The 13,569-nt window shown below is 44.7% G+C and overlaps 1 long non-coding RNA gene across 1 annotated transcript; it reads right to left on the reverse strand.

Moving 5' to 3' along the window:
- Positions 1-319: 319 nt before the first annotated feature.
- LOC119340581 lies at positions 320-3,162 on the reverse strand. Its single transcript, XR_005164599.1, has 2 exons — positions 2,862-3,162; positions 320-1,621 (listed from the first exon to the last, which is right to left on the reverse strand). It is a non-coding gene; the product is annotated as an uncharacterized LOC119340581 (long non-coding RNA).
- Positions 3,163-13,569: the final 10,407 nt, after the last annotated feature.

Consider the following 13,569-nt stretch of genomic DNA (forward strand, 5'->3'; position numbering starts at 1 on the left):
TAACTCGTATTTCCTTCTTACGGTCATTGTGTATTTTTCTTTAACTGTTGCTTTCGAACTGCTCCTCTTGGTGAGAGGATGTATGCCACTACTATGAGGGTTTCATTCGAGTAATGAAACCGGGGAGGAGCCTCCCTGTTCTTCTAATAAAGAAAAACTGACTCTCACTTCAGTCTAGGGCAACTCCACACCAACATGAAAATCAGACACACCAAACATCCGCGAACATACGTCAGGACATGTGCACCGACAAGCAGATAAGGGGACGGCCATCCAACCTTGTGCACCAAACGTGCGTGACAGTTCAAAAGAACAATTATAAAAAGACAAATGAAATTCATGTGAACCAGATAATATTTACAACCAAGAGGATGAAATTAGGAAAGCCGGTCATCCAATCCGAACCAAATAATGGCATACACGACATTTCGTCAATATTAGAAAAAGAATTCATAGCAAAAGTAGCCGACCGTAGTCTACTCTTCGCCGGACCTGGGCATGTCTGTGTTTCACGTCCTACTCGTTTGAGTTCGCCGCCTGGTAGTCGACGCCGCCAATGGAGGTGGAGTCAACAATCCGGCCTCGTAGTTGTTGTGGCCTGGCGCAAACAACACGGAGCGACCGACGTTGGCAGCATTCTCGTCCATCAGCCTTGTTGACATAGAGCTACCACCACTCAAGAGTCAAGACTGATGGTGCAGGCACTGTGCATGGACTCGTACAACGCTGGCTGCTCACCCATGAAGCTCGGTTTCTCTGCGAGCATGACCGTGACAGCCCGCTCATCAGCGATCTATGCAACGAGAGGGAGAAGGTTTTCGTGGGCCGAGGGTGTTGAAGGCCTACATGGTGGATGTCTGCACGCCTACAAACTTCCTCCAGCTTTGCTTCCGGTTTGTAAGACTGTGAACGTCCGGACCACGCCACGGACGTTTGATCCATGGTGTTGGATCGCCAAAGTCTCCAGTCATCAAAGTCGTTGGAGCTGCCCTAACTACTCTTGCCTGGACTCGTTCTGATTGTTCATTTGGGTCCGGTCAGTCCAGCCACTTGCATGTGCAAGACGCAAAACCAAAAACTATAAGGGCCTGATTGGAATGTTGTTTTTCTGCCACGCTGTAACAATAAAGAGGAACAACATTCACAAAGAATTTGGAGTTACACATGCACTTCCACACAAATTGCACAATAAAAAAGAAAAACATTAGCTATGTAATGACCACTTTGGTTCATCATTAGCAACTTGAGCATATACACCGTCCTATCTCATGATCACTTTGGTTTGGCATGTACTCAGCAACAATTTCCTCAAGTTTAAAGTAACTATGTCATTTTTGAAGAAAAACCGATGAAGAAACAACATGGCAGCAATATAAACATCTTCAAATAGGAATGGAAGTTCTAGACAGCAGCAGGTTCCCATGAATTATGATTTTGAATGCAAAAATGATAGCTCCAAGAACTTCTTGTTCTCAACACAAGTCTATTGTGGATAATAATGCACATGTCCAGAATATTTTGTCACAATAAAGGATATGGTAGGCTGACATGATATATGTATGGCCAGAAGAAATCAAGGATTTCTCGGAATTCAGCCAGAAATGATCAGCAACACTGTTCCCTGAAAGAAACATGACAATCACGTCAATTCCTAAAAGATGTACAAAGGGGGGACTGGAACACCAGCACCAGCAGTATAACTCCCAAGGTGAGACCATGTGTATATAGAATGCAGTGAATATGTTTGTTTTCTTGCTTGTTTATTTGTTTCAGAGGAAGACCCAATAAACAGTTAGCAAGCTGCTGCTAACTGCTTGTTCAAATGGGCTTATTTGTTTAACAGTTTGTTTATTTGTTATTCCATGAATTATTAGCAAAGCTGCTGCTGCTGCTGCTGCTGCTGTTATTCCATAGATCAGTCATGTTATTTCACTATCCCATAGACTATGCTGCTGCTGCTAGATTGTTATTCCATGGATTGCTACCAAGCTGCCAGGTGAACATCCTATACAAGAAGAAGGAGGGAGGTGTCAGCTCCAGCTAAAACTCAGTTAGAAAACAATGAACAGGAGACTCGATGTTTTGGTGCTGTGTTCAACTTACAGCTTTTCTATATTTCTTCTTCCCTATTTCGCCCGCTACCCTACCTCGGCGCCATGATCATTTTAGTATCATGCCATCCCACGATCCGATCAAAGCGGTGGGCTACACTAACAAACTAGGACAAAGTCGCAGCTTGGCTTATTTCACTAGCTGAAGAAAATCCCACGATGAGTGCAACTGACGAAACTGAACTTTAACAGCTACAGCTACAAGTACGTGCAATGGGGCAACAAAGAAGGTAATACGGCAAGCCTTCCCTGATTTCATGAGAAATGTGCAAGATTCAAGTATTGCTCAAATTTCAGCTCACGTCTTCTTTTTCAAAAAAAAAGGCAACTAGCATGACATTTGAAACTGATGTTTTCAACCCTGAACTTCCTTTCTTAACCATCTATGGCAAACAAGCAGGAGCAAGCAAACCAGCTTTGTTAATCCAATCCCGTCGTTTTGCAATTGAAAATAGGTGAGTATGAAAGTGGCCTATACAAAGAACGGCAACCAACTCTTCTCCTACTTTCTCCCCCAATTCTTTCAGGTTTCAGCGCTAGCAGCAAAAGAACACAGAGAACACAGGGCGAACAGCTACAGCTACAGCTACGCCTTACGAAACTGATTTTTTTTTCTGAAACTTTGACAGCAGCTGTTAGGATTCGGGCTCATCATCACCAAGCAGGACGGACATGTCGCAAGGAGGAGCACCCCGCCGCTGGCTGACCGGGGAAGGGGCAAGGAGGGGGGCAGAGGAGGAGGGAGGATACCTTTGTGGAGCAGAGGAGGCAGCTTGGAGGAGAAGGAGCGATTCGCCGTCCCGGTCAGGTCAGGACTGCCGGTCAAAGTCGTCGTCGCGGCCATGAGCGAGTCGCCGTCGAGGTCAGGAGCGAATCGCCGTCGTCGTCGCGCCTAACCCCTGTCGTGGTCAACGCCGTCGGCGCCTCACCACGTTGCCTTCGCGAACGCCGTTGGCTCACCCTAGGCGCCGGCGCCGGCGCCTCCCGGCGACAGAGCCCTCGATCTAGATCTCGAGCGAGACTTTTTTTTTTTTGAGGCAGGGTCTCGAGCGAGACGAGAGGTGGCGAAAAACGACGGGCGATACCGGCCGGATGTAAACGAGAAAACCAGCCCAAAAATGACAAACCAAGCACCTACGCGAGGCCCAATCGTTTTTTTTTCACAGGGGTATATTTTACAGGTGTTTTGGGCCTAAAACAACGACATGACCGAGGCCTGGTTTTGCATTGCACCTTCGCCGCCTGTGAGAATTTGACATTCTCACAGCATATGAAAAACTACATACACACGTCTCTTGAAAAAAGAAAATCTTCATCCCACGATACAAGACATTTTTAGTACTAACATAGTTTGCAGAAATAATACTTTCTCCGTCACATAATATAAAACGTTTTTGCAAGCCATATTAGACGGAGGGAGCACGTACACTCACCGCTTTCTTGCAGAAGATTTGGAATGCGAATAAAACGTCAATTCCTACCTTGAGATCGCTCCTGAGACCAAAATTTCTCAGTGATGACGGTAGCGTCGCGAGTCCATGCTCCAGGAAGTTCAGCTCCGAAGCTACTCCCTCTGTTCCTAAATATTTGTCCTTTTAGAGATTCAAATGGACTATCATATACGGATGTATATAAACATATTTTAGAGTGTAGATTCATTCATTTTGCTCCGTATGTAGTCACTTGTTGAAATCTCTAGAAAGACAAATATTCCCTCCGTCCGGAAATACTTGTCGGAGGAGTGGATGTATCTATACGTATTTTAGTTTTAGAAACATCCGTTTTTATGCATTTCTCCGACAAGTATTTCCGAACGGAGGGAGTATTTAGGAATGGAGGGAGTACTTTGGAATTTTTTGCATGCCACATTATAAACACACACACACACACACACACACACACACACACACACACGAGTAAGAGCCCGCCTTGTTAATAGGAGCAAACGGGAGCAAAACATTGAGTGAAGTAACATGTTGAAAAGATGCTGCGGGGGGGAATGAGTGAATGAAAGATAAACTCAAACACCATACACGAGGCTGGTAAAATGCTCGAGAAGATATATACTGAAAGCATAGGGAGGAGAGCAGCAATGCTAAGATGATTAGCACTACTCTAATTTTGAGATATGTACAGGAAAAAAAATTGCTATTACATGCAAAAATACTAAAAATAAGAGGTTATCGTCCTACCGAGCTCAAAACTGAAAGACAAATGAATGATGGACTGAAGAAACATAATCAAATACTCCCTCCGTCTCAAAATAAGTGATGTCGTTTGAATGCAAATTTGACTAAAACCACGTCATTTATTTTGAGACAAAAGGAGTGTAATAAGCCATATATATTTTTAATTTTGATTCTCATGTTATACTACATAGATTTACATAAACCAATCCCCGCAGCGACGCGAGGGTATCCGTTGCGTATGCACCCACCTCGGATTGACTCAGCTAGGTGATCTTCCGGTGTGTGAGGCCTATCTTTCTTGGGATTCCAAGCTCATGTGGAGTGCTTTGACTTGAGAGGTCGGCAGGAGTATTGTACTCCTCAGACAACATGAGTTGGCTGCTGGTTTATGTGACTAGTTATACTCTAGTTTGCCTCGTTTGACTAGATGCCGTTGACTATTGGCTCATTCACTTGTGTATTTGTTTAAGTAGTTTATAGCCGTTTATGCCTTCCACCGTCACCAACGATGCGTTGGATCTCCTTATTGACTCCTGCTATCTTACTCAACCCACTGTCACCACTTCCTTGCTCTCCGTCCGATCATCGTGGCGAAGAACGAAGACATCCTGGTGGAGGCTCTTCCCAAGCTAGAGCCATGTGAGCAGGTCAATTTTGTCCCTTTCCTCGCTCGCGGTTTGGGGTTCCCAGTTCATCCTTTCTTCCGCGACCCTCTTCATTTTTATTGCCTTTAAATGCACCACCTTGAACCTTACTTTCACGACCTTCTCCATTTTTATTTCCTTCAAATGCTCACCTCTTCCCGAACTCCATCCTGCACATCACGTGCTTCATCACCCTTTGGGAGGCCTTCTTCACTATCGAGCCTTGGAGGAGATATTTTCAAGTCAAACTCCAGACTAAGGTGACCCAAATGCTTCCAACACACAACAACCACAACCATCAACTTCTACGACTCAAAAGACGAAAGCCACATGGACAACCCGAAACACTGAGCACTACCCATCATGAAATTGCAGCTGCCTTCCCTTTAGCATCATCAACAAAAGGAACCTCCAACTGCTCACTTGACAGAGGCAGAACATGTCCTTCAATCGAGGCCGCCGACATGTCCACCTTCGTATGCTCCACTGATAAGCTCAGGCATAACTCCCTAAGCTCGGGCATGATCTGCAACACCGGAGCCACAAGCACGGCGATGGACTCGCCCTCAGGGGAAGACACCATAGGAGGGGAGGTAGGCATTGACGATGAATGGACTCCAACACGAGGGGAGAAAGAGCCGTACAACTCCTCACCCCTATCTCCCGCGGACCAAACACCGGCCGCACAAGGAGAATGTGACGTCAGAGTGGTCTGCAACATAGCCGGCACAAGGGATAGTCTACCCAAAGCAACCTTCGCTCGCTCCAGAAAGCTCTCAACCCGCGCCACACAACCTTGTAACCGTGAAGCAACCTGAATCTGAGTACCTGGACAATAGTTTTCAAACCAACACGAAGTAGCCGGATGAGTGGTTTTTACATCCCGGATGTAGGCTGGAGAACCCTCCTTGGGCCGGAATCGTCATACCCTGAAGCCAAGTTCCACCCGTCAAGCGCAACTCTTAGAGCATCTCCAACAGACGCGCCAAAAGACGCGCGCGCGGGGTAAACTGGCAATTTAGCACGCGTGGCAAGTTTCCGCGCGCTCGAGCGGAGGCGGGAAACTACCTCGCGCGTGAAGCGATTGCACGCGCGCGGGAGATAGCGGCAGCTCGCCCAGTAGATTTGGCGCGCCGCTTCGCGCGCGCCTATAAAATGCGGCACTCGCCACGTGCTCCACCACATTGCCACACGCCTATCCCCTCGCCACCTCGCCACTTCCAACGCTTCTCGCCGCTTCCAGTGCCCCGCCACCACCGCGCCACCATGCCGCCGCGCCGTCGGGGACCTTCGGGCAACCGCGAGCGCCCCAACGGCTGGTACTCCGCCGAGATCCGGTCCGGCAACGTCCGGCTCGGCCTCGGCTCATTCCGGACCGCGCACGAGGCGGCCCGCGCGTATGACGCGGCGGCATGGCGCCTAGAGAGGTCTCCGTCATAGATGAACTTCCGAGACATCCACACGCGCGAACAGCAGGCCGTCGCCCCTCCGCCTCGTCTGATCACGGACCAGGACCGTGCGGACAATGTTCGGCTATAGCGCCGCCTCCTCGTCACCGAGGAGGACGAGCGAGCCATGCGGAGTGGCGCCGGCGCCACCCGGAGGACGTCGCCAACGAGCGCGCCTACTAGGCGGAGAGGATGGCAAGGCGCCGCGCGGAGCGGGCGGACCGGCGTCGGCGGAAGGCATTGGCGATATGGCGGTGCGATATCGTTGAAGCAGGTGGGAGGTCGATCTTCACGTCAGACGATAAACGTTGGGAGGACATATGGATCGATACCTCGGATAACATTTCCGAGGATGAGAATGATCATGAGGACTCGGAGTAGTTCTAGCTGCACCGTAGTTTTCATTTTATGTAGTTGCACCGTAGTTCGGTTTTATCTATCTATGTTATGATCTTGTTTATCTATTTATGCTATGAACAATGTAAAATATCTTTGTATCATTTTTTGTATCTATGTGAAATTTATTTTGTGTCTAAAATGCAACAAATATGGACATGCGCGGGTTGCTCACGCGCGCGCCGTATTTTAGCGCGGCTGCTGGAGTCAGCGCTGTGCGCCGCGCCAAACCTGACGATAGACGCGTGGCAAACTATTTTTTAACGCGGTACGCGCGGCTGTTGGAGATGCTCTTAGAGTACCAAGAACACCCCGTATGAGACATCCGAGGTGCAGAGGCTCCACCAAAAAGTATGCATGTGGCTCTGAGCCGGCGTGTGAACACGCCGGATCATAGCTCATCCAATGTACCTCTACACCAGGCAAAACGATGTCACCAGGTCCATTCGGAATGCACACTTTGAGGGAACATCCATTAAAGAAATGCTTTCCCATAGGAATGAACTAGTGGCATTGGTGTTAGAATTAAAGAAGAAACGAAATGAGATAAACATTTTTAAAGAAAATAATAAAGCTTTATAAGAACGAATGAATTAGTGGATTTGTTATTACCCTTTGAAAGAAAGGAAAAATAAAAATTAAAACAAAGTCAAAACAATTAGGTTTTCTAAGGTGGAATGAATTAGTAGCATTGCTATTAAACCATTTAAGAAGAACATAAATGTAAAAAAACTAAAACAAACAATGACAAAATTTGCACACAATATACACACAACATATGTTTTTCTTAAAATATGCCAGAATAAGCATATAATAGTGACATTTTCACAAGAAAAAGTTTCCTAAGAAGAAATAAAGTAGTGGCATTGATATTGCCCTTAAAGAAAAATAAAATAAAATAATAACTAAAAATAAAAATAATAAAGTTTTTTAATAAAGAAAATATATTAGGTCCGTTGGTATAACCTTTTAAGAAGAGCGTAAATGAAAAAGAAAACATAAACTTGCACAGAACTTTGCACTGTTGCATGTTTTTGTAGTATGCAAAGAATAATTATATAGTAATGCATTTTTCGTGTATATTTTATGGTATTTATGTTTTATATATTTACACTCATCCAACATTTCAAAATACTCATAAAATAGAAATAGAATCAAAATTGACTTATTGAAAAGAAAAGAAAAACAAATAAAAATAATAAATAAAAAAGGGAGAGAGGGAAAGGATGGGTCGCATTGGTAATAGGCTTCAGTCCGTTAAGAAATTGACCATCTCAAGTATGTGAGAGCAACTAATTAAAGATCGCTTCTTCGGGAGCCTCCCAACAATCACTTAGGGTAGGCTAAGAGTGCATTACTTGGTGTCTCTTATTCGCCGCGACGTGTTGCGCTCTGGGCACTTTCTTCTGATTTTTTTTCGTGCGCGTTTTTGGCTTTTTAGATGGTTGTTTTCCGGTTATTTTTCAGCTTTCCTGTTTTCCACCGGCCTTTCTTACCTTTCCAGCCTTTTTTTGAAAAAATATTTTTTCCCCACAAAAAGGCCTTCTTTTGTTTCTGCGAGAGGCACGGCTGCGCCTCTCGAAAACGAAAAAACGCGGGTTTTTTTTTTGCTTCGGCGAGAGGCACGGCCGTGCCTCTCAAAAACGGGAGAAAATATCGTTTTCGCTTTTTTATTCTTGCGTGAGAGGCATGGTTTTGCTTTCGTGAGAGGCACGGTTTTGCTTCCGCGAGAGGCACGGCCGTGCCTCTCGAAAACAGGAAAAAAATGTGTTCTCTTTTATTTTCCTTCCGACAGAGGCATGGTTTTGCTTCCCGAGAGGCACGGATTTGCTCCGCGAGAGGCACGGCCGCGCCTCTTGGCAACGAGAAAAACGCATTTTTTTCCTTCGTGAGGGGCATAGTTTTGCTTCCGCGAGAGGCACGACTGTGCCTCTTGAAAACGTGTTTCGGAAAGGAAAAAAACATGCTCCAGGTTCGGTTTTTTCGTCCGTTACTTTTTGTGCAAAAAAGTTTATCAAAACCTATCAACATGCGATCTATTTTGGAAGATCTCGGTGCGAGGAATCCAACGGTGAAAATGGTTCAAAATTTAAACACACGGTTTAAGAGATAACACGTTTTGAGTAAACAATCATAGAGAAAAAGGAAAAACTCTCAGGTTGTGACAAGTGCCGCTCGCAGTGCGTTATTTGTCACAATCTAGAAAGGTGGGAGTGATCTTTGAAAGGAGTACTCATCAATTAGTGATTTCACAAGTACGTGTTAGCCCAAAAACCTCAGCCCAAAACATGTGAACCTGTATTTAGCGCATAGGAGCGCGCGGGCGCATCAAAACCCGCACCCCCACTATCATCCAATGCATCCTTTTTGGCCGGCCCATGTCTGGGTTCGGGGCCCCAATTTTTCATCCTTTTGTTCTTTTGTTTTTCTGTTTTTGTTTTTCTTGCGTCATTAAAAAATGTTCAGGTTTTCAAACGAAACTAGAACTACCAAATCTTCACAAATTTAAAGAATGTTCGGGAGTTCAAAATGTATTTTCTCAAATTTAGAAAATATTCACTAATTCAAAATTGTTTGTGACTGAAAAAATCTTCTTGAATTTCAAAAAATATTCATGATTTTGAAAAATGTTTGCAAAGTAAAAAAATGATCAAAAGTTTCAGAAAAATGTTTCCAAATTTCAAAAAATGTTGAACAGCAATTTCAGAAAATGATCACAAATTTGTAATTACGTTCATAAATGCAAAAAATGACCTTGATTTTGAATTTTTTTCACGATTTCAAACAATATTCCTGACTTGTAAAAAAATCAGGTATACAAAAAAATTTCATGCTTTCATAAAAAAGTTCACAAATTTGGAAAAAATGTTTGCGAATTCCGAAACAATACATGATTTGAAAAATGTTAAAAAATTTGTGAAACTTATTCAACTTTTAAAATAATATTATATAATATTTAATAGAATGTTCGAAATTAAAAAACAATTTTATTGTTTCAAGAAAAATATTCACATTTCTAGAATTGTTCCTTAATTCAAAAATGTTCATGATTTAAATAAAAATGTGATAAAAGAAATTGAAAACAAAAGATAAAATAAAGAAAAAATGATAAATAAAAATAAAAGAAAGCAAGAACAAGCATAGAGAAAAAGAAAGGAAAAGGAAATAAAAAAAGAAAAGAAGGTGAAAAAAAATCAAAAAACAAAAAAAGGCCTGGGAAGGTTTTAGAACCTTTCCAAAACCGGAAAAGGGAGCCTGTGCTACTTGTGCCGGCCCAAATTCAAGTAGCGTGGGAGGAGTGACGCGAGGACTTTATTGTCAAGCATCACAACTTTATTTATATTAATATGTCAACTTTAGTTGTAAAAAACGTCATGATCTGAGTACTTCGTGCCCCATGTGTGGCACTTATCATTTGAGTAAGTTTTTTTATCGTGCTTCATTTATATGTAAGTCGCCTGAAATTGATTTTAGGTTAGTTGATTCTTTTTGGTATCGATTTCTGCTGCGAGATACGTGTGGAGTATCCTTTTTTCTGGTCTGATATCTGAGTTGTTTTGGCGGGTTCCCTATTTAGTGTGCAGGGCGCACTAGATACCAAACGTGCCTTCCCAAATTTGCAATAAAAAACGTTCGAAGTTGCCATGTATTCGTGTCACATGTGTGGCATTTATCAGAGTCCAAAACTTAAAATACCCAAAATCTTCTAATAACATACTCTCGGTCTCTGGAAGAATGTGGGGGGTGGGGCGTGGAAGGGCACACACGAACTTTTTTTTTATTGACAAAGGCACATATGAACCTTTTTTTTTCTTTTGCGGGAACATCAACTTGTTTGACATACGGATTAATTACTCAAATCGACTGGTGAAAGCCGCATCGAATCAAAGATTCCGATTGCGCCAGTCCCACAACAAACCCCAACGTTACACCGCACAGACCACTTGCCGTTCGTCACGACGACTTCGCAAGTACTACTTAGTCCATGTATACGCACGCACGCACGCAGACTGCCCATCAGCAGCTAGCTCAAACGGCGGCCGTGTTCGGCGGCGGCGGTGACCGCCTGGATGCGGGTGTCTGCCGCGGCAACGACACGGCCTGCGTCCGAGGGCCTGCATTGCCCAACGTGCACCGGCTAAATTTCGTGTTTTGACCCTTTTGTTAAACAAAATCGAGATCTGACCCCAGTTTGAAACTTTTTTGAGATCTGACCCTTTACCCGACCGCCACGAGGCACGGCGGTAGGATCATACAGCCTACCGCCGAGACCTGCGGCGGTAGCAAACTTGTCCATGTCAGCAACGATAACAGCCTCCGTGCCCCCTCCGTCCCACCCTACCGCCGCTCCACCCGGCGGTAGGATGTCTGAACCTACCGCCAGAGTCTCTGGCGATAGGGTGTGGGCATATATAAACCGCGGGCCGGCCGCCCCCACCCCCTTCTCCCCCCACCTAGCCGCCCCCCATCACGAAGAACAGAGCAGTTGCTCCAACTCGCCCTCTCTCATCCCCTCCACTCCCCCTCCGATCCTCTTCATTTCTTGACGGATTTTGCAGATCGAGATGGCCCCGAAGAAAGAAAAGTAAGCTCTTTCAATCCCTCCTATAAGTTTTAATCAAACACCTTTCGATTCATCGCATTATTCGATTCAAATCTCTCCTATTTGAATTTTTTTAACCCTAGGATTGATTTAGGTTGATTCTAGATGTTATATTGTGTTAGATATGAACTATATTGAATAGTTGATATGGCTGTGTTAAGATGAACCCTAGTTCATAATTGATTTGAATGGTTTTTTTATATGATGGATGATGCATGTTCCTATGCTATGATGCAAGTATTGGATGTAGTGTATGATGAATATTGGAGATGAATATTTGACATATTTGTTATATGTAGTGTATGAATCCTCAAGATGAACCCTAGTTCATTTTTTTTTGTTTTTTAACAAAAAAAATGAGATTATGCATGTTGGATGTTGTTGGAGAAATGTGTGTTATGATGCATTTGAACCATGGTGATTGCATCTTCATAAAAGTATTTTATTTAGTTCTTGATATATGTATTGTATTTAGTTCATGTTCATAATAATCTTGATATATGATTATTCAAAGATTGAACTCATAGGTTCTGTTGGATGTGATTAATTTTTGTTATGCATCGATATGTTTCATAGTTAATGTTGAACCCTAGTTCATGTTGAAAAATCTTTTGATATGCTTATGCAAAATCTTTTAGGAGGCCACCTCTTGCGGACAACATTGGTACGAAGTACACAATGCTTGACCCTAGGTTCGACAAGCGTCACCGTGCCCGTTTCATTGAGAATGGAGTGGTAATTACCATTTTAAACCAAATCTTTCGAATAGATGAAAACAAGTTGCTAACTATTATGTCCATGCTAATTATGCTTTGGTTATTGATTTTCACAGATGCTGCCGCCACTGCGGATGAGGGCTCACAAGACGACAGTTAAGATGGAGTACGACGATCGTTATTCAGGAGAGCCCGACTATTGGGGTTCGTCCTGCAGTTCAAGTTTAAGCCGCCGATGCTCATTCACCCAGCTCTCACGGCTTTGATCGACCGATGGCGGCCAGAGACGCATAGCTTTCATCTTCCATGTGGGGAGATGACCGTGACCCTCGAGGATTGGGCGATGATTACGGCACTACCGCTCGAGGGTCGTGCTCTCACAGGAAGAGGGGAGAGGGCGAACTGGCACGAGAGGGTTGTCAGCCTCATCGGCGACTACCCCCCTGCTAAGAGCAACCTGACTTCCGGCATACCGCTGTCATGGCTCCTCGAGCATCGGAGCAAGTGCCTGGAAGATGCCGAGTCCTGGGTGGTGGAGCAGTACGCCAGGGCCTACCTGTGGTACATTCTCACGGAGGTAGTGTTTCCGGACTGCTCCGGGAACTCTGCCCTATGGATGTATCTCGACTTCCTAAAGGACTGGGATGCGGGGTACAGCTGGGGGGTTGCCGGACTCGCCTACCCATACCGTTTGGTAAGTGAATATCACTTTCTTTCAAATATCAGACGTGTGCTGCTTTACATTTTGACATCTTATCATCTAAACATGGTTTATAGCTTGACGACGCAACCCAGAGAGAGGAAGTCACGTCCGGTATGTGTGGATGTGTATGGGATCTCTCCATTTGGATGTGGGAGCGAATCCCGGTGGGCCGTCCGGAGAAGCTGCGCTCGCGTGCATGGACGGACTATGGCTAAGATGACGAAGATGATCGGAACCCGACCGTCGCATACGCTTGGGACGTGGTGCGTGTCTACACGGGCGAATCGAAGGCCTTGTACAAGGTCTTCAGCAACGAGCTTGATGCTCTCACGCCTTTCCAGGTATAAGAACTACATTTTCACTTGAGCTTACCATTGTTTTGATAACACTTTCACTTGATCCCAACATTGTTTGGTTATAGGTTACTTGGCGGCCGTATACTGATGATCGAGAGTGGGGGTTCGAGCTGAACAACATGTGCAAGCAGGACCGGCTTCTCTTCCGGTGCATCGTGCCCATGATTTGTGTCTATGCCGTGGAGTACCACTTGCCACAGCGCGTTGCCGCACAATTTTGTAAGGCGCAACACACCACCAGCCAGCATCGTCTGCGATACTGGTGGCTACGACCTACACCTGTGAGTACCACAAGCTGTCCTCATCGATTCTAAGTTCTTGTTTTGATGCTTTACATTCATAAAAGAAGGGTGTTTTACGTTCTTTCTTATGCATTGCAGGATGAGCAGGCAGAAGAATCAAT

Source organism: Triticum dicoccoides, chromosome 7B, assembly GCF_002162155.2.
Source record: "Triticum dicoccoides isolate Atlit2015 ecotype Zavitan chromosome 7B, WEW_v2.0, whole genome shotgun sequence".
NCBI classification, from domain to species: Eukaryota; Viridiplantae; Streptophyta; class Magnoliopsida; order Poales; family Poaceae; genus Triticum; species Triticum dicoccoides.